At 37.5% G+C, this 26980-nt stretch overlaps 1 long non-coding RNA gene across 1 annotated transcript in view; it reads left to right on the forward strand.

The window, feature by feature from the left end:
• Window positions 1-23472, forward strand: part of LOC119087595 — a 32805-nt gene extending 9333 nt beyond the window's left edge. Inside the window, exons 3-4 of the long non-coding RNA XR_005091064.1 lie at window positions 19378-19458; window positions 22964-23472. This is a non-coding gene — a long non-coding RNA (uncharacterized LOC119087595). The remainder of the gene's footprint in view (window positions 1-19377; window positions 19459-22963) is intronic.
• Window positions 23473-26980: the final 3508 nt, after the last annotated feature.

Genomic DNA, 26980 nt, shown 5'->3' on the forward strand with positions numbered 1-26980 from the left:
AATTTTGTCATTGTTTTATTCAATGAAATGATTACATTTACCAAATCTGGTGAGAAGAATAGTCCCTCCGTCAAAGACCTCCACATTTTTAATCCCTGGAAACTGACTTTGTCATCATACATGCCATCAAAAAAATTAAATGGGAAATAGAGCAAAGTCTGTTAAGGAGTTAACTTTAAATCAGATAAATGATTTGTATGACTTCAAGGTAATCAAAGGTGACATTAAAATGAGGTGTTCAGGCTAATATCTGAGTCTGAGTGAAGTTATGTGAGGAGAGCAGTCACTGATAGAATTGAAGGAGCTACCAGCCCGAAGCAGCATGTAACTCTTCTAGCTGGGAATATAAGGGAAAAAATGTTCTTTTAGAACCTTAAGTAAAACTACAGTCCTTTTTGAAACTTGAATTTAGTCCCATGAGACTTATTTCTGACTTCTTAATTATGAATGTAGATAACAAATTTGTATAGTTTAGAATCCCCATAAAATGACTAACAAGTGTTTAACCTGGTTTCCCAGATAGATGCTGTTGCTGGAGGGCTTCTCTCCAGGTTCCCCAAGCCCCACAGTCCCACAATCCACTTATAAAATAATCACTCAGACGCTTATATCACTTATAAACTGTATGGCCGTGGCAGGCTTCTTGCTAACTGTTCTTTTATCTTAAATTAACCCATTTTTATAAATCTATACCTTGCCACGTGGCTGGTGCCTTACCAGAGTCTTTACATGCTGCTTGTCCTGGCGGTGGCTGCAGTGTCTCCCTCCTCAGCTTTCCGCTTCCCAGAATTCTCCTCTCTCCTTGTCCCACCTACTTCCTGCCTGGCAACCTACTTCCTGCCTGGTCACTGGCCAGCAGAGTTTTATTTATATAGAGCAATATCCACAGCAAGATGCCTTAAGTTACAGGGAGTATGATTGTGCCAAGTATTGTGCCCAAATGTCCCAGTCAAGTATAGTGATGATAATAACCCTTCTGGGTGAGTAAGAGGTGGAGAGAACTTTGGGGAAAGTGGTTTATTGTCACTAAACATTCAGCACTAGGGACAGTGCAGCCATCATTTCCAGTTTTAAGTCAGTACCTTGGAGAGAGGACACCCATGGCAGATAGGCTTGTTTGGTGGATTTCTCTGTGTGCTAACCTCTTCTGAGACATCTGAGATTTAAAGAGCAATTATGCCAACTGTAAACTGAGAAAGAGATATTTTAAAAAGTATTTGTTGTAAAGTAGCTCTTTGGTTACCACTGAGTTCTTTCATCTGAGCTTTGCTAAAGACCATAGGAGCCACAGTGCTGAATCATCTTTTTGGTCAAGTGGCATGTAGCTTCTGTGAACATTTCAAGTCTGAACTACCTTTTCCAGGTTTTTCTGTCCAGTCCTTCCTTATGGCCTGTCTTTATAGACCAGCAGTAATGCTGACTTAAAATACAGACAAACTGAGCTCGCACAGAGGAAGGTGAGGTCAAGATCACAAGCATGAATTATTCATTCACTCACTTAGTAATTTGTGTTTACTTAGTGCCTCTCCTAGGTCATGCATGGCCTACATGCTAGAAATACAGGTGAACCAGGATAGAGTATTGTCTCCATGGGCCTCTTGTAGAAAGAGAAAAGCAATAAAAAGTAATGAATAGAAACCAACCAGATGATAATAATTACCATAAAATTCACAGGCAAAAAAGAAGCTAACAAAGGTGATCTATTATGCTATTTATCAAATACTCATAGTTCACTCTTTGGTACAATAGGATAGGATTGTGTGATTAGGTCTGTGTCTGAGACATGAGTAGTACTGATGGAACTCAGTGCTTTCATTACCAGTATTTCATTACCAGGGAACTTTCCAGGCTCTTCTTTCTCTCTGATTTCACAATAGTTTTTGGGAGGTCAGCAATCCCACTCTGGATCCCTGGGTCATTCCTGCTTACCAACATGCATATGTAGTCAAAACGTAGGATAAAACTTTGCTGTTTATGCCAGAAATGGTTTTGTTTTCCTTTACATATCCTCTTCTGACTTAAAAAGATAATTAGGAAAGCTTCATACCCAGAATCTGAAGTTGATGCAGCAACTAAATGATATGATGAATGAGCAATGTCAAGTTGTGGAAGAACACTTCTGATAGAGAAAAGAGATAGACTGAAAACTCTTGGCTGGCAGCAGGCATGCTCCAAAGTCATGCCAAGCAACTCTGAAACAACTTGGATGTCAGTCTTAGTTCAGGACAATGCTAGTCATCCCTCCCCATTTCTCACCTAATATTTTCCATTTCCTCAAGTGATAATGGTTTATAACATGATTACTACTATAACAGTATCTAAAACCCTTACCTTGACATGCAGATCAGAGCCTAAATTATTTCTTACCCTAAAATTATTGTTTTGGGTGTAGTCATTTTTGTCACCATCATTTTTCTGTAATCAAAGTTAGCATTTGTGTGTGTTTGTATATATGATATTTATGTGCATGTGTCTGCATGCTCGTATTGTGTGTGTGAGTGTGGACATGTGCTTTTCATATTGTATGTGTGTAGCTAAGAAGACCAACTTGGTTGTTGGTCCCCACATTCCATCTTGTTTTAGGTGGTCTCTCTTTGTCATTGGCAACTGTATAGAGCAGTCTAGATGCCTTTGAGCTTTTGAGAGATATCTTGTTTCTGTCTCCTGTCTTTCCATAGAAGCAATGGGATACAACGTGAGTGCTATCATGGATTCTATGGATTCAAACAAGTACAGCAAGTTCATTACATATTAAGCTGTCTTCCCCACCCAGAGTCCTCATAATTTTACATTGAGGCAATGATTAGAAGACCATGAATAATTGTTAGCACATGTTTCATTGATACAACAAACATTTATTAAGCAACCACAATATTCCTTATCCTAGAAAAGACACCTAAAACACAATGTTAAGCAAAATAAATTACAATATTAAGTAAGTAATCACATAATTTCATTGGAAAATTATAACTATGAATAAAAGTTTACATTCACTAAAAGTACAGAGTAGGAGTAATTAAATCTGCCTGCATATTTGAGACTGATCTGTCTGAAGCAATAAAGTTTGAGTTAACATTAAACAGGTGAGTAGAAGTTAATCAGGTGACCACTAAAAAGAAAGGAAAAGGTGAATGGCAGTCAAATGCTCTGCAGTAAAAGAGAACATGGGGAACTGAAAAAGTGATGGAAATGGAGTAAGGAGATCCACAGTCTTCATGAAAGGAGGCATCGGGCAGGCATGAAGGAAGGAAGTCGAAGAAAGTAGTAGGGGCTCAAGGAGGATTCAAGTGAGTCTGGTGAAGAACCACAATAAAGTTGATTTCAACAAATGCATTCTTGCCACAGAGGGGATGAGTGGGAAGGGGTCAAAGGGTAAGGAGAAAAAATGAACACAGCTAAAGCAAGGGTCAAATAATAAACTGAGACAGCTCTGGGGATGGGTGTGAACATGAAAATCAGGTGGTGATTTCCAAAGATGTGATGGAGAGTATTTTATGAAATCTGCTAAAGACCAGATATGACTGGTAGGAGAGATCCTAAAGATGATATACTATAATGTTGTTGCCCCTCATGAAAACCAGAAACACTGAGAGAAAACAAAGCTCTCAGGAGGAGGCATCATGTTGAATGCATTGAATTTGAAGGACCTTTGAGAGAAACAAGAAGAGCTGACAAGGAGACAGTTGAAAATACAGATCTAGAACTCAAAATAAAGGTCTAAGCTAGATATATAACCTTGTGAGTCATTTGCTCCTAGGTGGTAATTGAAGCCGTGGGCAAGGCTAAGACTGCCTAGGGAGCAGGCATAGCAAAGGAGGAGCAATGAGCAGGAAGCATGAATATAATGGAAGGTCATCAGGGTAAGCTGGGAGGGCACAGCAGGTGCAGGTTGGGACTCCAGTCTGATCAAGATCAAGACACATGCCACAGATCCTGGTGCTGCCTCTACCACAGTTTTAAATAGTGTGTGCACCATGACGCAAGATCTCTAAAAGAGACCTCATTCTATTAACTAGCATTTCAGACTGAGTTAAAGACTAAAGAATGGTACTGTTCTCCCAAATTGGATGCTTTTCTTTTACTTACAAGTCCTCCAATATTGAGTGTTTATAGATCAAAGATTCACTTCCCTGGGACCAGGGGAAATGAATCAGTGGTTAAAAGCACTGGTTTCTCTTACAAAGGACAGGGATTGGTCCCTAGCACTCACAGAGTGGCTCATGACCACCTGTAACTCCAGTCCCAAGGAATATGATGTCCTCTTCTGGCCTCCAAAGAAACGGTGTGCATGTGGTACACACATACACATGCAAACAAAATACCCAGGCACACAAAATAATAATCTAATTTTAAAAGATCCATTCCATTAACACAGGACTAGCCTGAATGAAGTATGCACAGATATAACTTTATGTTTTAGGACTAAGGCAGAGCCATAGTAGCTTACTTAGTTAAAAACCAAACTTTCAGCACCGCACAAACAGTTGCTGCCTTCTTACCATGAAAAGCAGACAAGCAAAGAATTATCTTCTGTGCTTCAAAACCAGATACTTAAAAAGACTATAAACCATGTTTTTATTGTATTTCCTTAGGCAATTATGAAGACCATCTTCTCTTATATTAAATAGAACCTTCTAGACTGTATTATCCAGTTTCTAACCAATAGGTACCTAGTGATAAGAACTAAGGAACTTTTGAAAGCAGGCAAACACAAAGTGGATGATTGACTAGAGTCTTGGCAAGAGTGTTGAAAAAAATAGCATTAAGAACTATATCAGAAAGCCAGAAGCAGAGCCATCTGGGATCATAACCACAATATAGAGCCTTTCTTGCCCTGCATTCCCTTCAAGCTTTTTTCCACATTACAGTTGTCCAGATAATTATGAGGTTGGCTGATGCTAAGTTCTCTTTTTTAATGTATACATTTAATATTAATTTGCTGTTTGTCAAATCCAGTCTTCTTTAAAATGAGTAACTTTGAACCTTTCATTTCCATGTGAGTTCAATAACTACATGAGCACAGACTAATCATGGCATTAGCTAGTAATCCATTTATGCAAGATGGCATTATTTGAAAGTATATTTGAACTAAGTGTATTGCTCTGCCATGGTTGCTCTAACATGAAACCACAAACAGGGTGTCCTCAAGACCAGGAACATGAACATACAGCCTCAAGTTCTTAAGAACTGGAGAACACCAACAGCAAAAGGTTGGTAGGTTTAGTTCCTTCCATGATATGAGAGTGACTCATTCTAGGTTTCTCTCCTGGGTGTGTAGGCAGATGTTTGCTTGAATGTTTTCATGGCATTTCCTCTTTAGGAGATACTTTTCCCAAGTCTGCCCTGTTTGTAGTTTGCCAGTCAAAATGGACTAGTGTCCGTCTTAATGATTTCTTTTGAATTGGCAAACATATGGCCCCCAAAAGTTCTATATTCTGGGTACCATGTGCTAAAACTTCAATATATAAATTAGGAAGGATGGGTACACAATTTAAACCATGATAATTAGTACAAAATAATACACAAAGACAGGAATAGATATTTTGCACCTACCATTAAGGCTAATCAGAGAGAGGCATGCTCTGAAAACTTAAAACTTTAGTATTATTGATGGATTGCCTTAAATTCACTTGCCTTATCCTCCTTGTGTTCAAAGGCAATTTAATAATTGATGACCAGCTACTGCATTTCCACAAAGCTTACCAGAATGAGCCCAGTGTTCTAAATTTTCTCCTTCTCTAATTCTTTTGCAATATTCTTGCAAACATGAACTGTATATTGATTATTTTAGTATACTTGATGTACAGCATTGTGCTTTGTGCATGATCTATCATTAAAAAGGGTATTTTGAGGTGAATTGAATGGAAAGCCAAGTTGGGATTACACAATTCCTCAGTGTCTGTGGAACTGTGTGGCATTAATTGACTCACATAGGATATTGCCCGAGTCTCATTCACCAAGTTCTAATTAAGTATACTAATGAAAAATTGACAGATGGTGGCTCAATTAGGCCCATTTCATCTATCTTGTTCTGTGGACACTCACTGGCCTTGCATTACCCAAGTGATATAGTGAGCTGGAATAGATTAGGACTCTGATTTAATCCCTGTAAAACGAATGCATAGTTCTGGTAGTTCAACTCTTTTCAAGAGTCAGTTAAGTAACATCTTATACTCAGCTAATGAGAATAGAACAGTAACAGTTAATAATCACTGGTCAAATGTTCCCCAAAATCACATGTTGCTAGCTGAATTGAGAGGAGTATGACTACACATAAGGAGAATGTACTTTGCACATTGTTCAGTAATTTCTGTACATATTCTGATGTCAATTTTATTGTCAAGAAGGTTACAATTTTACCTCTCCTGTTTGAAAAATAGAGACTCATGTAGCTCAGACTAGCCTCACACTTATTAAGAAACTGAGGGCCATCTCTATCTTCCGATTTTTTGCCATCTTCTGAGTGCCAATGTGACAAGCATATGCTAGCTTGTCCAGGATTATGAGGTACTGTGACAGAACTCAGTGCTTTGTGCATATAGGAAATCACTCTACCAACTGAACTACAGCCTCTACCCATTGATAAGCCCTTTTGAAGGATTTCTCTGATCATGCAATTTAAAGTTACCTTCTTACTTCCCTTTCTATCACACGGTCCTTTTAGAAATGTTCCTTTTAGTGCTGATGACATTAAAACAATCCTTTGATGGGCATTTAGGTTGTTTCCAGGTTCTGGCTATTACAAATAGTGCTGCTATGAACATAACTGAGCATGTATCTTTATGGTATGAATCAGCATTCCTTGGGTATATGCCCAAGAGTGGGATGGCTGGGTTTTGAGGTAGTTCGATTCCTAATTTTCTGAGAAACCGCCATACTGATTTCCACAGTGGTTGTACAAGTTTACATTCCCACCAACAGTGGAGGAGTGTTCCCTTTGCTCCACATCCTCTCCAACATTGGTTGTCATTGGTGTTTTTGATCGTAGCCATTCTGACAGGTGTAAGGTGGTATCTCAGAGTCGTTTTGATTTGCATTTCTCTGATGATTAAGGATGTTGAGCATTTCTTTAAATGTCTTTCAGCCATTTGTAGTTCTTGTTTTGTGAATTCTCTGTTTAGCTCTTTAGCCCATTTTTAATTGGACTGTTCAGTACTTTGATGTCTAGTTTCTTGAAACAACCTAGATGCCCATCAACAGAAGAATGGATGAAAAAAATGTGGTACATATACACAATGGAGTACTACTCAGCAGAGAAAAACAATGAAAGCATGAAATTTGCAGGCAAATGGATGGAACTAGAAAAAAATCACCCTGAGTGAGGTAACCCAAACCCAGAAAGACAGTCATGGTATGTACTCACTCATAGGATTCTAGATATAAAATAAAGAACAATCAGACCACAACCCATAGAACCATAGAGGCTATATATATATATATCATGGAGGTCCCTAGGACGACTGTGGCTTATAATAAATTTCAGTTTTACTTAATTATTGAAAAAAATAGCCAAATGAATGGAAACACATGAACTATGAACCAAAGGTTGAGGGGCCCCCAGCTGGATCAGGCCCTCTGAATAGGTGAGACAGTTGATTGCCTTGATCAGTTTGGGAAGCAACTAGGCAGTGGGACCAAGTCCTGTGCTCATTGCATGAGTTGGCTCTTTGAAACCTGGAGCTTATGCAGGGACACTTGGCTCAGTCTGGGAGGAAGAGACTGGACCTGCCTGGACTGAGTCTACCAGGTTGATCGCAGTCCTCGGGGAGGACTTGTCCTGGAGGAGGTGGGAATGGGAGGTAGGCTGGGGGTAAGGGGAGGGGGTGGGAGGGCGGAGAATAGGGGAACCCATGGCTGATATGTAGAACTGAATGGTATTGTAAAATAAAATATATTAAAAAAAATCCTTTACATACACGTGCTGTTTACTACTGATTCGTGCTCTACCCCTGTTGGAATATGAGCTGTTCCGAAGTACAGAAGATTATCCATTTCTTCTTACTGGTTTCTTGCCCAACAAGGACTGGGCACAATAAGAAACCAGGTAATATTGGAGCAGTGTGACTCTGAAGGACTACCCACATGACCCGTTACGTCTCTTACCTTACTCCTTGCAAATCTTTACTTCATTTGTTTCATTTAAAATTTCCTGACTCCATGATTTTGCATATCCAGTTCTCTTTCCTTCTGTATGCTTCCCTTCCTCATTTCTTTCAGGAATATTCTCAAGAGAAACTTTGCTGCATAAAATCCCCTCTGTTTCCCAAAAGCTTCATAATGTCTTACTTCATTTGTTTTTCATTGCATCTTAAAAAAAAAGAGATAGTGGGTATCTGTTTGTTATCCCAGATGACACTAGATACCTCAGAAAAACTTTGAGAGCTAGGCATTCATTCCCTGAGTGTATGGAATGTTGTCTGTCCTTACTCACAGCTTGTAAACTCCACTCCACTGGAAACTGCACCTGGGTAGGAGAATCTGCAGCCCACTTCTCATAACTTGTTGATGGAAAGGTTGGCCAGTTCCAGAGTTACATCTGGGGTCAGCTGGGGTTCTTGTTGTTATTCAGCCAGTCTCAGTTTAATGTTTCCCTCTACCACACCTATTTTACCTTTCTCTGACTCACATATATCATTGCTTAATGAAAGTACCTGTACACAAATCTTGACTATATAATCTGTGTTCCTGGGTGTGTATGGTAGGGCACAAGTTAAGATTTAGGTGTAGTGTAAAGCTCAGAGGATAGGGACTTCATATAATTGATCCACTCTTATTTGCTATTAAATGTCTGCAGTCTAAAATGATGCCTGGAAGGTGTTCAATTAACATTTGTTAAACAGGTAAATGGATAAGAGGTAGACAGTGCTCCTATGGGTTAATTATGGACATAGAATAATTCTACATATTTTTACTTGAAGACAATACAGAGCAGCTTTCAGGAGGTTATTCAATTCTTTTGAGTAAGGAATGTTAGCATACCAAGAATAAGCTCTATGAATAATTTATTTTGCAATCTCAATTTCTAGTTTCCAGTGTGATCTCATAGATACTCAGCATCCCTGCCCTATGATATCATAGCTCAGTTGACCTTCCTAGAAACAATATGAAGAAGTCATACAGAAGTCTTTCCTAAATAAAGAAGTTGAATATTCGACAGTTAATATGACCTCTCTGAGGATACTTGCCATAAAATGCAGAATGCACACACAACTCAAATTTTCCCTATTGTTCTGGCTGTGTTTATTCCCTTTAATTCACTAAGAACAACCCCTGCTTCTAATAATTACATACTAAATTCATATAACTGTTATGTTTTGCACACAGATTTCTGGATTGTTCAGATGTTATTGAAAACTTGGTTTCTTTAATTAAGAAACCAGACATCTCTCTTTGATTAAGACTCAGAAGTTGCACTATGATGTTGAAAGAAGTGGAAAATTTAATGAACAGAGACTATTGCTTTTAAGATTCATCTGTGAAGCTCTTAATAAACACTGCAGGAAACAGTAATCATTGTACCCCAGGTCTCAAGAAATCTTCTCTCTGAGAATCACTGATTGACCTTGTTACTATAGAGATGTTAATGACATGCCAATATAACTTTCTCATGTAACATCTAAATTTCAATACAAAATAAATGCAAAATATTTACTATTCCAAAAATACATTTTACATTATATAGAGATTTGTCTTTATGAGTCTATGTATAAACAGAAAAGGGAAACTTAACTACTAATGGTAGCTGATTTGTTTTCTAGATGCACATTAAATTTAGTACTTGGTTCACTTCAACATCGAAGCCAATAAGACTGGGAGTGATTAGTGATATTCAGATGCTTAATATTTTAGAACAACATTTTTTTCAGGGCACGAGCAATACTATTATCATAACACCCTATGAAATTGCATATCTGAGATTATCTTCTGTGGTGTACATCATTGAGTATTCACCCTAGCTAGGTTCCATGGAGTCCCTGCTTCCTGTATATAGCTTTCCATCATGGCCAAGGGCTCATGATGGTGAAAGGTGGGGCTGTCTGAGCCACTAGTGTTGACTCAGACTCTGAATTGATCAGATAGAACCTTTTCCTGAAACTATAATATTGGGTCAACCTTTGTTTTTACTGAGTCTACACTACTTTCAATTTAATTTCGAGAAATGATACCTTTACAAACATTTGTAAAGAATTTTCCTGCCTCTGCTTGCTGTTTCTCCACTAAATCACATATGCCGTGTTGTAGCTATGTCTTCTAAAATGGCATAAAGCAGAAGCAATCTACTGGGGGAATGTGACCAGCAAGAATACAACGGAGAAACAAGGGAATGGAGGAACAGGAGAGGAGGAGGATGAATGAGAACAATGGGTGCATGAAAATGCTAGAGTGTGAAATACATTACTTTGTATAACAACAACAACAAAAAGACTAAAATTGGAAATTTCCTCCTGGAGGGAGAAGGGAGACTCCTGAGCCTCTGGAATGCTGTAGGATGGCCCTTTTTCACACTGCATTGCTCTTGTTGGTTGATAAATAAAGCTGTTTTGCCAATAGCCAGGCAGAATAAGGTTAGGGTATAATCAAATTGAAGATGGAGAAGAAGAAAGGTGGAGTCAGGGCAGATACCAGTCAGATGCAGAGGAAGTACGAATGCCATACTAAGAAATGTTACCAAGCCATGTGGCTAAACATAGATAAGAATTATAGGTTAATTTAAGTAATTTAAGTGTAAGAGCTAGTTAGTAATAAGTCTGAGCTACTAGCCAAATATTTATAATTAATATAAGCTTCTGTGTGATAATTTGGGAAACTGCAGTTGGGTATTTGAGAGTTACTGGCAGGACAAAAACTCCCTTCTGATTAGAATAGAATTTTGTGATATAAGATTCATGAGGCCCTTCTTTGATGTCATATAAGCGGAAAACAATTGCTGAAGAAAGGAAACTCCTCAGTGGAGCTGCCTGCAAGCTGGGCAGCATCCCAGGGATGTGTCTTTCATTACTGTTACTCATGTAGGGCTGGAATTTTGACTCAGCAAGCTACACTTTGCTGGAATGTTTTTTTTTGTTGTTGTTGTTGTTGCTGTTGTTGTTGTTGTTGTTGTCTGTTGCTGGTGCCCTACTGGAAGTGTGTAGATCTTCATTCAGGTCTCCCCAGGAAAAAGCATGGGAGCCATTTAAACCTATATAACTATCTTCTTTTTACCATGTCTAAAATAATGCAAATCTTTCAAACTACAAACATTACTACACCCCCTTTAATGTAGCATGGCTTTGCCAAACATGTGGGAAACCACACACAAAAAAGTAACTGTCTCTCATTAGGTGTTTAAGAAACATCTAGAAAACATTCTAAGGGAAACTCAATTATTATCCAAGCTACCTTCATTACATGCAATGAATACTTCCCCAAATTTGGCAGTGTTTTGTATTTTTGAGATGGGTACCATTGGAGGATTATGTGGTTGAAATTTCTAGAAATTATTCTATCATATGCATCCAAATGGTGAAAACTGTAATCTTCCTGAGTTCAACAGGAACAAAATGGGATTAGGTTATAATCAACGAAACGAGATGTGGTAGAACATTGACATTATAACCACCACTACAGCTTTAAGAAAGCAATGGTGTCACACAGCTATACTCACTGGCCGTTAAAGGAGGGGCAAATGCACCATCAGTGTAACCATCTGAATCTGCACAAAACAACTACATTCTTGATATGTGATCAGTTCAATTACAAATCTCACAATGCACTCCTAAACTGTCTTCTCTCGGGAACTTTTATATTTATTCTCACATGTTATAAGAGATCTGTGAAGGGTCTTTGGAAGTCATTACAGCTTGTAACATATTGTCATCAGAGGAAATACATTGGGACCCAGGCTCCATAAACTCCAGCACCACCTTCCATAAGGGTTAGGATCACCCAGACAGGTCTGAGGTCAAGTCCTCTTGTAGAAAACATTGTTGAATACTCAGTATCCTTAGCTCCAAGGGCTGTGCATATTGAAGAGAGTCAAAGTCATCTACAATTAGAAAGGATGTATTAGAATAAAGCATACTTTTCTTTTTACAAAGGACATCTATATCATAAAATTGCCAGAATTTAAACATTAATCTACTTCTTTTCCTCTTGATCTGATGACAACATGACCCATGTTTTATGCCCAGAAAAATGAAAATAAAATGATAAATATTTTTACTGGTAATAGTGGAAGGAAGTATAAGCTGTCCTTTTCATGACCAGATCATGTGGTCATGCTTGCAGTGTATTAAAAATAATCTTCTTGTCATACTGCCAGCTGTTGCAGAAGATCAGAATAAGCCTCTGTATCCACAGAGCTTGAGGAAGCACCTCCCTATTTGATGACCAATGTGGGAGACATGAAATCTAAGTCCAACTGTCAGTCAAACTGCATATTATTTTTGTTCTGCCAATGGGAAGTGAGAGCTCCATCTCTCATGCATTCAACACCCAGAGTGCTCTCCTACTCATCTGAGAGTCCTGCATGCATTGCTGCTTCTCACTCTTCCCAGGAAGGATCAACACACATCACTGCTCTCCTCCCCCATAATTTCCTCTGCATCCTCACTTCCAGATGACTAATTTCTCCCATTCCATCATAGGAACAACTACCCATTACTCTACCCCACTTGTTACTTTAACCTCCCTATTTCTTTTCTGCCATATAGTTAAACTATCTGTGGATAAAAAGCAGTTGTATATGAAATTCTGCATTTATTTATCCCTCAAAAATGTTGGGAAAAGCTCATAGCCCTCTGATTGCCCAACTAGTGAACTCAGTTCTGCTGCTGTCACCCCAGTTTGCTCTTTCCTGGTGCTGACATCTTCCTCCACTCTCCTGCTGCATCACATCTTTACCCCCACTCAGCACAGCAACACCTTGAGCTCACCCCATCCTTCAGTAACATTTCTCTACATTTTCTCCTTTTCACCCTTTGGTCAGATTATCTTTACAATTCATTCTGATATGTTTCCCCCCTTTCTCCATTTTCTCTCTGATACCCCAATGCTTTTTTTTTATTTTAAGAATTATGCATTCTTACCTTTCTTCCCAGAGGTCCTTTATGGCAGCAGCCCTTGATATTTCTTAGACTGGTTTGTTGCATAAAAATTTCTAAAAGAGTTGTTAGCGAGCCAGTGAGCCCTGTGATTTATGACTATTGCTCAGGCAGCAGCTTAGCTGGAAGAATTGAACAAAACATGAGCACCCCAGGGGAAACAAAGAGCTAATGTAAAATGCCTTAGACTTCTGTTTTCAAAGGGGATCTTTACAACATTCTAGTCAATCCTCAGCACTTTATAGGAAAGGGCACTACAGTTCTATGATGGGAAGGCACTTACCAAAGGTCACACCAGCATGAGTAGCAGAATAGAAAACCAGGAACTAGACATAAATCTCCTACTTGCATCTTATGTTCCTTCCTCTGTCCCTTCTATGACAATCACTTCACCAGTTTTAAAAGGCTTGGAATTAAGCACAAGCTATGTGAACTCTCTTGCTCGTTAATCTAGGGTTGCAGATTGCTTGCATTATGTCAAGGAGTTACTTTATTCCACAGAAGGGAAGTTGGTCTGTCAACATTGCAGGAGCTCACGACTGCATTGTTTTAAGAACAAACTGCCTCTCTGTTCTGCCTTCTAAATTATAGGGGAGTGAAAAAATCTAAGCTCTTAATAAAGTTTTAAATAGATTGCATCAAGTGGGATGGTAACTTTGAGAAACTGCACTAGCCCAAACAGCCTCACTGTCATCTGCTGGCAGGTATTGGGAGGTAGTCCCAGAAGGAAGTTAATGATGCCCAGGGTCTTTGCTCAACTCTAGGACCCTAGTTGCTTTCTCTTAATCTTAATCAAATTTATGCTTAGAAAAAGGAGAATAAACTCTGCATGGTAGCTCCTTGGAAGTGATTTGATTGCCTTCATCAGACTGTTGTCTCCAGATTTTTGTCAGAGATGCAATTGTGTGGAAAAGGGGAAGAGGTTGGATCTGGAAGAAGTGCCTTCCCATGAGATTTTATACAAGTCCAAAAACTTGGGTCATATTTCTTCCATAGGGGTACTGTGTAGGCAGAGTTTTCCCATCCTGGCAGTTGCTTCCAAGATAGCTACAAGAGTCTTATTATTAATTATAAATGCTTAGCCATAGCTCAGGCATTTTACTAGCTTACTCTGCCATTTAAATGCCCATATTTCTTATCTATGCCTTGCCACATGGCTTGGTACCTTTTCTCAGAATGGTATACCCTTCTTGCTTCTCTTTGTATCTCTTTGCAACTGCCATGACTCCACCCTCCTTCTTCCCCATCCTTAGTTTGGTTGTCCTGCCTATACTTCCTGCCTGGACAATCAGCTTTTTATTAACAATGAGAGAAACACATTTCACAGTGTAAAGGATCATTTCACAGCATTTCTCTCTTTTTGTCTAATTAAAAAGGAAGGTTTTTAACATTAACATAGCAAAACTGTATATAAAAAATTAGTTATCAGCCAGGCAGTGGTGGCGCACGCCTTTAATCCCAGCACTCGGGAGGCAGAGCCAGGTGGATCTCTGTGAGTTCGAGGCCAGCCTGGGTTACCAAGTGAGTCCCAGGAAAGGCGCAAAGCTACACAGAGAAACCCTGTCTCGAAAAAAAAATTTAGTTATCAAGTAAGAATTACAGTTACAATATACAGTTCATTCATATTTGGCAAAAATTAGAGAAAATACTTTATTATCTATGTTATCTTTGGTGAGTCTAAAGTTTTACATCTAATTGGATGTATGTGGCCTTGGATGTTGGGTGCCATTTGTCCTAGTTAGTAATAAGCCTGAGCTATTGTCAAAAGTTTATACTTAATATTAAACCTCTGAGTGGTTACTTGGGAGTGGCTTTCAGGACAGAAACTTTTGCCTACCATACCCTTCCTTGGACAAAATGTGGAACTTAGGCATTCTGAAGTTGATTCTTTGTCATTTCCCTCCATAAAATTATTTGGGAACAGGGTTAAAGGAAAGGGCTTCTTAAGGAGGAAAAGAAAGCTTTCTAATTGTAAACTTTAAATGTCCTTTTTGTATAAACAAACACAGCAAATTTTGTGAGAATGCCTCATATTTTCACTTGCCCAGTACATGCAGGATTGTTTTTCATCAAGAAGAGAGCTCAGAAAGATTAGAATTAGCAGATTTAATAAAGGCTACCTAGTGAAGTTTGAATTTGCAACACTACTGTATTGTTTAGCGTTAGTTGTCTGAAATATTTGTTGATAGTACACATGTGTTTTAATTATTTCTCATCTAAAATTCTTATTTAACTATGTATCCCCTTATGTTTCTTTTTCTAAATAAGGCAACTCTGTTATTAACTACTAGAGCCTGCTTCTTCTGCAATTTTAGGAAAGTCTGTGGTTGTAGGAGTTGTTTACTGCAGTGAAAGAGTCAAGAAAGAAGAACACCAGGATACTGTAGAAAGGACACCAAAGCATCTGCGGGGATGTGTTCAAAATGCAGTTCTACTTTATATGGCAAAATAATGCCATGTGTTGTCAATGTGAGACTTTAATTTCAGCTGTTATAAATGTCCCTTTGTCACTGCAGTGGAGGAAACACAGAAGCAAACATTGGCATCCACTTTTGGATGCGGGTAAAGAAAAAACATCTACTGGGTTTTCAGATTTAATGGACAGAATTAATAAAGTAGCTATTCAGGTCCTTTTACATGGGATTGAAAATGACTAAAGTTTAATATATGAATCAATAAATATAAAATTACATCATTAAAAAAACAACTGCTATCATGTCAAAACATAGAAATTGCTAAGTACAGTGTCTGACAAACAAATACCAAATAAGTATCAATGGTTATTCTTTTTTTCCTCTTGTTTATCATAAATTTAAATGTAGGATTAAAGTCAACAATGTACTTTACTGAACAATAAAGAGGCATGAACTTGGATAAATACAAGAAATGATCCATCAAATATCATGAATTTTGAATAAAATTTTTTGAATTTTGAATAAACGTAGCCAGACAAATAAAAATGTGCTATGCATTCTTGGCATATTCAGTACCAGGAGTGAGCTATTTTTTTCTTTTAACAAGAAAGCTTTGCATAGCATAGAAATCCTCAGCAATCATCATAAAGCAAGTGAGAAATAACAGTTGTTTGAATAAAAACGAGACAAGCAGTTAAAGTAAATGAACTGAAATCAATTACAGTATGAAAAGAAGAAATATCAATAACAGACATATTTTGCTTTACTTTCATAAGATATGCCAGGAATCTTTTCATGCTTGTACGTGAAATTTTTGTGGGGGAAAAAAACAAACAGTATCCCAAAATGGGGATTGTGATTTTCATTTTATAATAGCATGAACAAGGATTCTTTTCTATGCTGAATTTCTTAACAGTGTAGGAACAGAAGTATAAAGAAATACAGTATAAGAAATAATCTCAGAACCAAAAAGGAGAATATTCAGTTGTAGGGGTGAATTAGAAGGAGTAGAAGGATTTGGGAGTTTTTTCTCACATAAAAACACAAAGAATCACTTGCATTTTCTTATGAATTATGAATAAAAATAAATAAAATTAACCTTTAATTAACCTTCAATATGTAACTTCTTCTTTTTTTTTTTTTTTTTGGTTTTTCGAGACAGGGTTTCTCTGCGTAGCTTTGCGCCTTTCCTGGAGCTCACTTGGTAGCCCAGGCTGGCCTCGAACTCACAGAGATCCGCCTGGCTCTGCCTCCCAAGTGCTGGGATTAAAGGCGTGCGCCACCACCGCCTGGCTAAATATGTAACTTCTTATTTACTTGTCCAATGTCAGAACTCAGTATTAACAGGTAAATTAAGATGCTGTCATATTGACTTGATGTTTCATAGAACCAAATTCCTCATGGATTTATTTGATGGAGTGAGAGCCAGTAACCTAGAATATGGGGAGGAGAGAGGGAAAATTCTGCTTCAATAAGGCATAAACATTATGATGATACAATTTTATAAAAAGTGAATTAAATAAGTATTCTAAAGTAAAATATTTTTCCCTTTTCCAAATCTTTAAATGCTAGCTATGCATTTTACAGCCCACGTTTTCCATGAAAACTTGAATACTTCATGTTTCTTCCATTTACAGTCAACAATTTTCTAGAGTTCTTTGAAATCTCTAGCACAGATGGTTTTCTCTACATAAAATCACAGACAGAATGCTTTCAGATCCTTGAACTTCCAAGAGCATGTAACATCTGTCAAATACGATGGAGCCTCATACTTCTCCCAGGGAATTTCAAACAAATCCAGGTATCTTGTGAAATTTCCCCCATCCATGCAGGCATAATGACTGGGCTTGTCATTGTGCAGGTCTTGTTTAGGCAACTGTATTGTTGAGGTTTTGCTTGTGAAGTTTCCCTGTCCTATCTAGCAGACACTATCTCACAGAAGACATCTTCAGGCTCTCATCAGTCCTTCTGTCCTCTCTTCCATGGTGTTCCTGAGCCTTAGGTGTAGAGGTTGCATTGCAAATGTGTCAGTTGGGCTGGGCACCCCAGAGTCACTTATGCTCTATGTTGACCACTTGTGCATAATTGTATAGGACTCCAACTATCATAAGAAGAAAGCTCCTTTGAGAATGAGTCACAGCTATACTTATCTGTGGGTATAAATAGATGTATTTACAAAAGTTATGTTACATTGGTTTAGGAAAACAGCAGACCTAAACAAATGTTCATATGAGCAACACTAAATGGACTCAGTAGGTCTTTACACATACACATTAAGGAAGTCACAAATTTGAGAAGGACTTGGGGGCATGGGATGAGTGGGAGAGGAGGGAATGATATAAATCCAGGAGTGTGGTCAAGATGTGAGTCTTACTGACTCAGACTTTCTTTGGGTACATCTCTGGATTTTCTTTATAAACATTTTAGTCTGTGGTGATAGATAGTTCAACCTTGGTTAAATGCCTGTGTGCTAGACACAGAGTCTCACCTTGTAAACAAAATGAATTACAACAGAAGACAGTAAGACGTCTTGCTATATTTCTAACTCAACTATATCTAATGATTCAATTCCTGGTAACATTCACATATGGGTAGCAGCTAGGAAAAGATTAATACTATTCATAGTTTCTTTGCATCAGCAAAATAATGTTCTGGAAATTGACCTTTTCTCAAATCATACTTCTTCTTTTGTTGTCCTTTAATTACATACCTTGTTCGTAGCTATTTGACTTTCAAATTTTGCATGGTACAGAAAAAAATAATTATAAATTTGCATGCTTAGGTTCGGTTTTTGTTTCCTTAATTCAATATTTCAAAATCTATTTCCATAAGTACCAGTTATAATATTTAGTGGCTAAGAAACAATGCTGTTTTTATTTACATATTAACCTGTATGAGAACACTACTTCTCCTCCTTCGTGAGATCGTCGAAGCAAAACTGATGTAACATGAACTCTCTAGTATAGGCTAAAGTATATAATTCATTTAATTTTCATATCTTTATACAGTTAGAAAACCATTACCACAATTAAGAGGTCATCTTCTCTACTTCTCACATTCTTCCATGTCCCTCTAAAATTCTCCTATCCATTTCTGCTCTTAGCTATCCAAATTTCCTTCAACATTAAATTTGTGTGTGTGTGTGTGTGTGTGTGTGTGTGCAGATATATTTTTTATCTAATACCTTTATGTGTTCTTAAATACCATTTACAAGATAGTTTTTTTATAATTAAATTCTGCTAGCAAGTCGGTTTTCTATATTGATTTCCCTAAAAAATGGTTATCTCCTTTCCATTTACAAACATTATTTTCCCTAAATATACACGCCTTTAATCCCAGCACTTGGAAGGCAGAGACAGGCAGATCTCTGAATTGAGGCCAGCCTGGTCTACAGAATGAGTTCTAGGACAGCCAGGACTACACAGAAAAACCTATTTTGAAAAAAGCAAACAAACAAACAAAAAAATGGATTAACTATATTGTACTTTCAGAGCACTGAAAATGCTGAGTCTTTTTATTGTGGCTTCTAACATGGAGTTGTCTACACATCCTATTTTTATTCCTATGTATGGTATTTTCTTTATCTGTGACTTTTAAATAATGAATATGAAGTGCCTGGTCTTGGGATATGTATATGTATTTTATTTGCTTTTTAACCCTCCTTGTTGATCCTTAAACTTTTCACATGTGTAGTTTGATGAAGTTCTTAACTTCCAAAGTTCTAAGCCATTATCTCTTTAAACATTTCATCTGCCCTATTACTTTTCCTTTCTTTTATGGAACAATTTGATGCTAAACCATTAGATATTGTATGCCAACTTAGTAGGCTCTATTTTAATTTTTTTTTATTTTGCCATTTTCCCTCTTTGTGGTTCATCTAGGTAAATCTTTCTATTCATGAATCTACAGTTTCCAGAGTCTTCCCAGCATTTCTGGTGTTCTGTTGTGCCAAGTCTCTCAGAGTAAGTCTTCATCACTGTTTTGATAGTCCTTATTTCTGGGATTTCTTTCTTGTATTTTCTTACAGTTTTGATTCCATAATTTAATTTAATTCATCATGTATTGCTGCATTTTATCAGCTTCTTCTTCTTGAGAATTGAACTCATTGATAATGATTATTTAAAATGCTTATCTGAAATTTCACTATCATCATCAACTTGGTTCTGTTGATTACTTCTTTTGACAATGTACTGTTCTCTGCTTTAATTTTTAGATGTTCTTATGTTTTAGCTAATTTCTTGGCATAGTTTGTAAGGCATTAGGACTGGAATAATTAGTATTTATGCCTGTTATTCACATGCTTCTTTTGTTAGACATTCAGAGTAGAGAGTTGAGTTAATTTGGGAAAATGTAAGGCTATTTTTGAAATTTGTTGTCATTCCTTTGATGTTATCATGTCATTAATGTGAGGATTAATGTGAATGGGAGTATTATTTTAGACACATTCAAAATAGTTTTGTTATCTTTTTCATCCATCATATTTTAATTCAACTTCAGATTTTATCTGTTACCTATAATTTATATGAACTAACTTTTCTTTCTATAGTTAATTTATAATCTAATAGTTTCATTATTGGAGAATGTACTTTGCATGATTCCCATCATTTGAAATTAATTAAGCCTTACTTTATGGCTCAGATTATATTTTGTCTTAATCAATGTTCCAGAAAGATTGTGAGTGTGATATTCTCTCAGATATGTTTGATTGATGATGTTTTCAATGTCTTTGTTTCTGTCTTATATCAGCTATTAAAATAAAGTATTATCCTTAAGTATGGTTATAAATATACTTGTTTCTCCTTTTAGATCTATTTGCAAAATGTATTTGAAGGTTTCCTATTGGTGCATAGAATTAGTGCATACATTTGAGTTGATAAGTCTTTCTAGTGAATTGATTAGCATAGGATATATTTTCATGATCTTATTTTTCATGAAATGCCACATTTATATTTGTTTAAAAATTGGTTTATATGTACATATAACTATAAAAACTAAGAAATACTGAAGTATGCTATGTTAGCTGATGACTAAAGCATAACATGTCCAGATCTGACCTTTCTGAAGAAACTATAGTGGGAGATGGGTGAAATCCAAGCAACCTCTCCAGTGTAGTTAGTCACATTGTACCAACATTCATTTCTTGTTCTTGTTAAAGACATCATGGTGAATATAATTTGCAACATTAGAGGAGTCTTAATGAATGAGACATAGGAAACACTATATTATCTTTTATAACATTTCCAAAAGCCCAAATTGATTTTTAAATTTCTGAAAAATTACCAAAACAAATCTCTGCAACACCTGCCTGAGTGGCAGAGTGCACAGCCTCCTCCAGTCCTTTCTTCTTGCTCCAGACAGCATGGCTTCTCTTCTCCCACAGTGAGCTTGGGGCGCTCCTTCATTCAGGGCTTGATGCATAGAACCTTTCCCGGCAGCTTCAATTAAATCAATTACCACCGCTTCTGAAGCAGTGACTCTCTTATCAACCTCAGGTCTCAGATCAAGATCACGTGGACACCCCTCAGTAGAACAAATTCCTGATGCACAGACTCTCACATACCATGTTTTAAGCTCCACAGCCCCAGTTATAATTGCAGTTATGAATTACTTTCTATGGCTATTTCTTAGCGTTTGTCTCCTCTTCTGGAATTAGGTGGTTTATTTCTATCTATGCTTTCATTTTCCCAGTGCTTACCACTATGGCTCTGGCATGATATAGTTCCTCAAGACATACATGTTTAGTAAATGATACTGTTTCTTATGTACGGAGGCAAAAATTCCACCTGAGATTACCTTAGTGAGCCGAGGGGTTTATAAGATCTGATTTCAGGAGTATGGGATAACTTATGTGCTGAGATTAAAAAAAAAAAAATAGTTGTTTGGGTCTTAAATTCTTCTACTTCTTGTCTACAGCAGGAGAAGAATGTATCTGTTTGTGCCAATGGTGTGGGCAGACAGAACCACTCTTGGTGCAAATATTGGGTGGGAAAATGCAATTCAATAATCTGTTGATGTAATCAACAGTCGTATTAAATAAGAAACACAGAAACTATGTAAAAGAGAAAGCCGAGAGGTCAGAGCTCAGAGCTAAAATCTCACCCTTCCGCCTGTGGTGTCCCAGCTTCCCGAAAGAGAGCTATATCCTGTCTGTACGTCTTTTTTATAGTATTATTGTTCTGCCTTCTCATTGGTTGTAAACCCAAACACATGACTGCCTCGTCACTGTCTGAATGTACAGCCCCCTAGCTCTTAAAGGCATATGTCTCCAATGCTGGCTGTATCCCTGAACACACAGATCTATGGGATTAAAGGCGTGTGTCACCACCGCCACACTCTGTCTATTGCTCTAATAGCTCTGACCCCCGGGCAACTTTACTTATTAACATACAATCAAAATCACATTTCAGTACAATTAGAATACCACCACAATAATCTGTTCCTCTGTGTCCCTTGCTGTTCAGCTCTTCACCCCAGGAAAAGTTCAGGCCACTCAGTCATGCAATGTGAAGTGTTGTTCATCAGTACCTTTCCCTGGATTGGCAAAGGATGAGAAAATGCAGACATTTCTAAAGTATTTCCCTTTCATTTCTTTCTTATGTCTCCCCCTTCCCAGTGGTAATAGAAAGGAGTTAAAACTCACTTTGTGATTTGCTGTTTATCAGACAAATGATTCTTTGAGGCAATTCCCTATGGGACTTGCTTTACATTTTGGGTACATTCCAGTTCAGTAACAGCAGATGGAACATCATAGTTAAAATTTTAAAAAGAAAGACAATGAAATGAGATAATGAGACTGCAGTTACATAGATGAAAAAAAAGCTTTAAAAATTACTATTTGCATCTAAAACCCATACCCAGGGAATTGAGAGATGAGGGGATGCAAGAAGAAGGGATGTTAACTCTGCTGGTTTATGTTATGAAGTCCCTTTTTGTTATCAGATGCAGTAATGGAGAATAGGTTCCTTCCATGTTTTCTGAATTTCTTCCAACCTGTAATATTCCCTCTCCTTTTTTGAGGGGTGGGGAGTAGGGAAGAAATAAATGTAAGCCCAGTTCCTCTTGAAGTCAGTACAGGTGTTTAGGATGCCTGTGTCGCTCATTAGTCACCTCACTTAAAGTTCGATGCTAAACATTAGTTGCCCTAGATATAAAACAAAATTTACCTCTTTAAGTGTATGATTTACTCTTAAATTTCATGTGACAAGTCTCTTCTGATTTCATTGATGACACATCACATAAATGACAACCTAAGCTTCTTTCTTGTATATGTTCTGTGGACTCGCCCATATAAGGCTTGGGAAGAGTGACTGCTACTAATAAACCTATCATCCCTCCATGTGTTTACTGTTATCTCCCTCAGAGAAGGAAAAACGTCCTTCTCCACTTCAGGTGGAATTTTATAGGTGCTGAAAAATGTTCATTTCCCTCTAAATTGTTCCAACATTCCTTGTATGATTTTGTTTGAAGTTCCAAGTCTCTGCATGGATCTATTTTGGTTGCTCATTGGCTGTTTCAAGGGACCACTCTCTTTCAAATGTAAGTACCAGAAGGACTGAAGAACTGGACTTCTCAGTTGTTGGTTAGTGAATGTGTCACTGTAGAAACCTTTGAAGAGGTAATTGATCACAGGGTTGGTACAATTTAATAGCCCATAAACTTAGATAAAGGATATGGGGGTATAGATTAGAATGGTGTTCTGAGCCATGTGGTACTAGTCAGGAAAAGTGGCCCAGCAAAGTGGAGACTACTGAGAATTCCTATAAAAACTGAAATATGGAATGTGTAGCGATGGAAGGAATAGGAATGCCATTGAAAGGAGAATGTAAAACAGAAAGATGTGGGCATAGTAGGTGCTTACATTTCCTTAGTTAAAGATCACAGGAGTCATAAACACACCACCAGTTAATAAAATCAATGCCAAGATAATTTATAAATAGGTATGTCTTTATTTATTTATTTTTATCTGCAAAGGAAGTGTAGAAGCCTTATCATTGTTGATATATTAAATATCTGGCACTATCTAGCTCTTTGGTTTTACTGAATGTTTGTTCTATATTGGCTAAATTTATGCTTTCAATTTATTTGATAAAAGGAAAAATATTTATAAAAAGGTCAATAAGCAGTCTGTCTTCTCAGGATGTTTACATCACAGATTCATTTTATGGTACCTTCTGTTTGTGGCCATCATCATGGTCTTACAAGGTATTATAATTCTGTATAATATTATCTCCTCTTAAAATGTGTTCTTACTCTGCAGAGAAGAAATGCTTTTATCCAGAACTCATTGGAACAATTTTTGAAGTGACTCAGATGTATCACCACATCAACAGCAAAATAAATAAACATGACATTTAGAAAAACAAAAACACTGCTTGCTCATTCCTAAATTGGAAAAACATAGATGATGGATATTAATCAGTAAAGCATAATTATTTCAAGCATATCAATTAAGGCTAATAAGTCAAGAAACACTATGGTATATTTATAGCTTCATTTTGATAAACATACTTCAGTAGTTCAGATATGCAAGTGCATAGTATATAGAAATGAGCATGCTTATTCTCTCGTTTTCCAGTTCTATAAAAATATTAAAAAGGTAAACTTTTCTTTTATATTTATGGGAGAAAAGGAAACATCCAGCTGAAAACTTTAAAGCTACAGATAATGTGAGAAGCATTTTGTGGTACTTATATGCAATGGTTGTTGGAAAAATGTTCCACAGTTTACACTTGGGGAGGAAAGAGGAACCCTGACTTGCAATATCTACTAATTTCTGTTTGTAAACACCCTTATCATAGTCAAGTTTAAGTTACAATATCATGACAACTGGCTCCCTCAATCCTGGAAAACTCAGCAGTTTTCCCTGATGACTGTTATAAGATGGCCCCAACTTCTACATGCTGCAAAAGGTCATATGTGAAAGCAAGCCATATGTTATCAACAGAAGTTCAGGAAAATAAACCCAGTTTCATTCCCTTTCTGTTTACTCACAAATTAGCAAGCCTTCTATAGATGAAAAGGCAAGTGCCTGAGGCCAGGTGGCATGGCCCCGTCTTTCTCATTCCAACTATGCTTTCTTTATTATTAAACCCTAAGCTCATCTGTGTTGAAGAGGGTTAAAGAAGAACCAGAAATGCTATGGAAAGAAGTTTGTTCTTTCTAACATGTAGATATTAAAATACTAAGCATGGGTTAGTTATAAGTTGCCTTCAAGCTTTGAAAGGTAGAAACATATGAAACACACACACACACACACACACACACACACACACACTCCTTTGGGCTATAGGAGAGAAGTTTGGATTATTTGGGAGAATTTTCTTAGAGTCAAATTATAACACAGTTAAGTCTTTCCTCATCCCCTGTCTTTATTTCAAATGATAAAGCTTCGGAGAGTGTGCCTCAGAGAGACTGAGACACATTCTTACAATCTGAGAGAACACAGGGACAGATGCTTGTTCTGTGTGTCCAAAGTCTGCAGGCAGAATTTGAGGCTGGAGACATTTGCTCAACCGGAGTAGTAAAGAGAATTTGGCATTGGAATTCAGCTAAGCATCTATCAGCCATAATAAAAACATCCATGTTTTGGCTCGACTGAGAGCTCAACACAAGGAAGCTGGTCTGTGAGTCATTTATGGAGAGGCCTCATCTGAGAGGGCTTCCTTCTAGTGGGCAACCATCTCAAAGGAAATCCTGAGGGTGCACTCAGGTAGAGCTGGACAGAAGGAAGAGCTCTAACCCACACTGAGGGAAGTATTCTGAGCTTTCTCTCAGGAATCTCTGGGGCTCCTGCAAAGTGCCATATGGGAAAAATCAACTTTAAATACTTGCTAAAGTCAGAGAATATTAACAGCAGACTATCGCATGGCTCCTAATGCATGGTATTATATATATCCATTTTGTTCCACCCTTGCACTTCCACTTTCAGCCAGGAGCCAATGGAACCACTCTGTGATAGAAGAAATCAAACAGGACTGGAGGCATTGCGGCACCCATCTTTCCCAAGGAAGGCTGCCTACTTTAAAACAATACAGAAATGAGATGGGGCAACCTACGTGGGGGTCTTAAACTGGACAGGCACAGTGACTATGAAAACAGAGACTTGTCTTGTGGTTGACTGGTCTAGATGACTTTCTTTTTAATATCTAAGAGAGTCTAAATGACATATCCAGTGGTAATGGAAACAATTGAGCCCAAATAATATGTGTAGAAGAACAATGGCATGCAGAATAGTTACAGTTTGCTTCACGTGTCAAAACTCACTCTTTCAATAAAAAGGCAGTGATTTCAAACACTGTATGAAGCCCAAGAACTCATTGGGATATAATTCTTAACACTGTAACTGTAATTTCCCCCAAAGTGGTGTAATCAGAAGGGGTTGATGACAAAGGACGGGGACACCACAAAGTGCATGCGTGCAGTGTGGAGAGAATTACAGGATGGAAGGAAACAAAGCTCCAGCCCAGGCTCTGCCTTTTAAAAAGTGTACGAGTGGAAGAGAGAGGCTTAACCTTGCTTAAGCTCAGGTGGTTCTGCAAGCTAGCAATGGTGCTTTGGGTTTTTGTTGTTATTTCGGCTTGGTTTTTGCCCCGCCTGCCACTCCATGTTGCTGGGAGACAACCAGAAGAAAGGGTTTTGAAAAACACAGAAATTCTATGCAGTGTTTGTTTGTAAACAGTTTACCTTATCAGGGCTCAGAAAAGGGTACATAGTAAGGAATGCAAGACTTTTTTTTTTATTGTTTTTCTTCTTAAATAATTTCCATTGTCTTTTTGGATCAGAGGAGTAAAATATTTTCTCTACAGGACATTATTCTCATTCTTGATTTCATCCAACTAGCAAAAAATTTTTAAAAAAAAATGAAAAATGCCTCTGATTTCTTTAATGAATTTTCCTGGAAACTCAGAAATCCCAAACCAATAGTTTTTAGAAATATTGGTTTTAGAAATTTAAAAATAATTTAGAAATAGTTTTTATAAAGAAATAGACCTCTTTCCAATATTTTAAATGGACACTGATTTGTGTTTAAAAAAACCACATATGTCAGAGAAAAGCTGGAAATATACACAACAGAACATTAAAACAAGAATCTCCTCTCTTCTGAACATTGACGTTTGGACCATTTTCCTGTTGGGTTGTTTTCTTGCTCACAAGTAGAAGCCCATTCACAGATGGCACACGATTGCATGATGCCCTCTGCTGCTTCTGACTCCGTTAAAAAGTGTTTCTCTCTTGTCTGTGGAAGACTGTTTGGGAGATACACAGTTTTACTTGACAGTCACTTTCTTAAAGGCTGTGAGGCGTTAGTTCACACTGTCTCTGGCGTCCATCCATGGTTGTTTGGTCCTGCTGTCTGTCTAACCGACATCCTTCCTTGTACTATCATTTCTCACTGCCTGATTTTAAGATCTTCTTCTGCTTTTATTGTTATTTACTTTACCATGATACATGGGGGCTTTCAATGTTTAATTTTAGTCTTTTAGA

The sequence above is a fragment of the Peromyscus leucopus genome, chromosome 3 (assembly GCF_004664715.2).
Source record: "Peromyscus leucopus breed LL Stock chromosome 3, UCI_PerLeu_2.1, whole genome shotgun sequence".
Lineage (NCBI taxonomy): Eukaryota > Metazoa > Chordata > Mammalia > Rodentia > Cricetidae > Peromyscus > Peromyscus leucopus.